The sequence below is a fragment of the Sprattus sprattus genome (assembly GCF_963457725.1).
Source record: "Sprattus sprattus genome assembly, chromosome: 7".
Classification (NCBI taxonomy): Eukaryota; Metazoa; Chordata; class Actinopteri; order Clupeiformes; family Clupeidae; genus Sprattus; species Sprattus sprattus.
The window spans coordinates 36,936,847-36,940,901 of record NC_137926.1 but is presented as its reverse complement, the minus strand read 5'-3'; the positions used below and the strand labels follow the sequence as shown (position 1 = coordinate 36,940,901).

At 40.2% G+C, this 4,055-nt stretch overlaps 1 long non-coding RNA gene across 1 annotated transcript; it reads left to right on the top strand.

The window, feature by feature from the left end:
• The first annotated feature begins 587 nt into the window (after nt 1–587).
• LOC308367734 lies at nt 588–1,814 on the top strand. The gene is made up of 2 exons (XR_013968719.1): nt 588–677; nt 1,097–1,814. It is a non-coding gene; the product is annotated as an uncharacterized lncRNA (long non-coding RNA).
• Nucleotides 1,815–4,055: the final 2,241 nt, after the last annotated feature.

The following is a 4,055-nucleotide window of genomic DNA, read 5'->3' as shown; positions in this document are numbered from 1 at the left end:
ATAGCTTAGCATATCTGCCATGCAATTCTAATGGTAATGCTACCTAGCTTGGTATGCTAACTGTCGGTAGCCTATACATCGTGAAATCAACCAAAATACTGATGTCACTGGCTTTAATTTGATAATGGCATGTTAGTAGTACATTTAATATCAGTACAGTTGTTTAATTACTACATTTACGGTCTGTAGCCTGGTGATCTACAGCCTCTGCCACCTTAGCCACCGCTAACCATCATGTCCGCCATTGTTATCGTTATAAATTGAAAAGCTAGCTTTGGCTCCTCCTCTTCCGTACGTAGCCGTTTAAGGGAGAGTAGTGACCATCAAATAACCCTAGATAAATCGACCGAATTCAGGGTATGATACGGGCATTTTCAGTGCCCTGCATTCTGCTGATTTTGTCAGTGTGGCCCCCTAACCCCTGAAAGTTGGGGCTCGAAGGGCTCAAGTGGCCGACATGGAACACGCTCAAAGTCTCTCCTCCCGTTAGTCCAAACGACGAGCTTAATTACAACAGTCATACAATTTAAACATTGATAACTGCGTAGCACTTCTGTGAACTAACTTATGTCAAATAATATCTCTACAGGTAGCATCTTAGGCTACAAGAAAAAAAACATGACATCCATCAGATCCCTCGCCCATCTGACTGGTGCAATATATGCCACTTACTCTCGGTAGGCTATTTCATATTTTAATTGTTTATTTTTGTTCATGCATATGAGGCAACCAGCTGGGAGTAAACCACATGGCAACACAGACAACATGTAGACAACAAACTCATGCCAACATAATGCATTTACTGTGATGCAGTTTCACATGTAATATGACATGGTTTGTAAAGCAATGTTTGAAATTGCAGTTGCAATACAACAAAGTTATTTTCAAGGGATTTAGTGAAGGTGGGGTCTGTTGTAAAGGTGACCACGTTCAATATAGGCCTAAAGTGCTGGGGGGAAATCCTTTTGTATCCATAGTACGGCCCTTGGGGCTTTATAAAAAAATTGAAATGACATTTAAAATGAATTGTTCTTCACCCCTGTTGTAATCCCCTGCTATATTATAGTATATTTTTAACGAAGTCCTTTACGTTCAGGAACAAAAACATTGCAGCTGAGTGGGGAAATCCAGAAACCTCCCCCCTGAGGTGATCAAGCAGTGTCAGTGTGGAAGCCATGGACCTTAATGTCTCAGTAATGAAGGAGTTTCATCTACACCATTTCTCTGTCATGTCAATGTCTTTTATGAGTTACTTGCTCAAACCCTGTTGGGTACACAGACCTCATATAATACAGGCGAAAAGGAAATCATACTCTGAGTAAACCTTCACTGTCCTTGGCTGCATTTTCTTTCTTCTTTCGTGCTCTTTCAATGTGTGCTTTGGTGAACAGCATGTAACATTTGCGGTGGTATCCTATTGCCATATTAGCTGGCAATTCCTGGTCTTCTTCCAGATTTAAAGCCTCTAGGGCATTTCTGGCCACTTCCCCCTCTTTGCAGGGTTGCAGGTTCAGCCATGAATGGGCACACTGCAGGAACTTTGACCAACTTATATTTGAAAATTGTATTACAGGTGTTTTTTCTCCAGGCACTAAATGTATACAGCACTTAATTTTGTCCCATTTTGCTACTGCTAGCATTCCCACGTGTATGCAATACATGTTATGAATTCATGTTGTTACATTGTCTAAGGGATAGGACCACCCATCATGTTAGAGTAGGCATAGCCTTATGGTTAAAAAGTCAATTACTTTCTTAATGTATGATAATGCAAATTAAGTTCCCATTTAATAAATAAATTCAATTTTGTGAAATTTTGTGAAAGTGAATTTTGTGTGCTTGTGTTTTTATCAATAGATTAAGTTGGCTCTGGTCTGAACCAGAGCCATGGCTCTGGTCTGAACTAAGGCTATGCCTTATGAAACCATATCAAATATGTGTAGTAACAGTTTTAGAAAAGCAATAAGCCCCGCGAGTCCGTGCTTTGCGCTGATTTTAGAACAGGTAAGGGGGTTTTACTTTTTAACCATAGAAAATGATTGGAAACGCAAAGATGAGGCAACATCACCTACTCCAAGACTTAAAGTAGAGAAAATGTTGTTTTAACATTCAGTAATAATGTATTACATATTATAGATAATGTGCCTTATCTAAAATATGTCACTCCAGTTGCAATCTCCCCTGGAGAGAAGAGTATTTGGTAAGGTTCAGCAAGAATTATTTCTCCAGACAGCGACACCCGAGGTTGCTTACGTCTTGTTGTCATTGAAACGCACGATCTGAAATAGTTGCCCTGAAAATTCGCCCGATCAAAAAACAGAGACTTTACAACGATATGTTCGCCAAATGTGCACGAAACGAAGGTGGAAACAAAACAAATACAGTTTGGTGTATTTTTATGAATCCATCCTTAAAAAATGGGCTTCACAGCTGGACGGTAAGTATTAAATTCACAATTCGGGGGTCCAGCCCACCACCTACTTTGCTGTGTGGGAGGTTTGAAAAAGGAACGTGACATGGTCCAAAAATCTGACCAATCGGAATTTTCGGAATTAATCACTTCCAACCAGAGAGAAAGACGTCATTTGTAGTTAGGTGAAATGCCACTAAACAGGTGTTCTTAATGTTTTAGTTCTTCAGCCAAAGGGTTGGTCTGTACCACCTGGTCCACATAGTGCTGTTTGGAGTGGTACACCACAATAGAGTTAGAATATAAATCATTGCATTGCATTGCTGGTAGCTTTATGTGTGTTACAATGTCAGCTGTCCAAGCCATCCATCCATTCATGTGTGAATAAGTGAGCATGTGCCATTCCAAATAAAACAGCTGGAGTACTACACAAGTACTATTGAGTGTATTGCGTACTGACTTTTTGGGGAATGTGTTACAAGCAGTGACATTTAATTAAGTGTTTATTCAAATTCAAACAATGTGCTTTTACATTGATTTCAATGCTATACAGGTCAAAGTGAATTACAAATAACTTTTTTTTCTTTTATTTTTATTGCGAGTGAAGATGCCAGAAGGGACTGCTTTACTACAGGAAGACATCAAGAGGTTAGCAGTTAAGAGTTAGAACAAACATGACACATTGGATTACTTTGGCGTTACTTACTGTAATATGGAAAATGTATGAGTATGTTACAGTGTTTCATTATAAACACATCCTAGACAAATTCAAAACAACCACAAGATGAACCAAAGTAGACAGAGAAATAATGAGAAAGAAACAGTCTACTGTGTTTCTAAATATATGTTTTCATGCACAGGGTGGATCTTGGCTCCTCAGAGATCAACCCCTACCCATTGACGGCATAATTCATGTTCCTTCTCATCCTCCAGTGCTTCCTTTACATGTGCCATCATTGCCAATCAGACATTATGACTGAAGTGAAAATTGAATTCAGTTTCTTCCATGGATACCAACTCTGGAGTGGAAGTCTGAGTAATAATAATAATAATAATAATACCTTTTATTTATATCGCGCTTTATCAATGACTCAAAGCGCACAGTCATACCAGTGACGGAGAGCGAGGCAACCAAGCCCATACTTATTCTCTCGCTGACATACTCACTCACTCTATCACACGCACACGCACTCACATACTTTGGGCTTGGCAGTCCCCCCCTCCGACCACCAACATTCATTCTAACAATCAGTCTTACAAGCATACGATGCATGTCTTTATGATGGTGGGGGAAACCGGAGTACCCGGAGTAAACCCACGCAGTCATGGGGAGAACATGCAAACTCCGCACAGAAAGGACCTGGAAGGAACGGGATACAAACCCCAGAAACAACCAGGATTCGAACCCACGCCCTCAGGGCCTTCTTGCTGTGAGGCGACAGTGCTAACCACTGTGCCACCATGCTGCCCGAAAGTAAGCACTGATCTTACAGTTCCCAAAGTTTAATGTATCTTTCTTGTGTGTTTAATTTCCTGCAGTTTTCAAATAGGTTACATTCAAGGTAGTGCTTGCATCCAGTAATCAAACCTGTCAAGAAATTGCCAATATTGTCGTGGCACTATTGTTTTATTAAGGCTAACATTC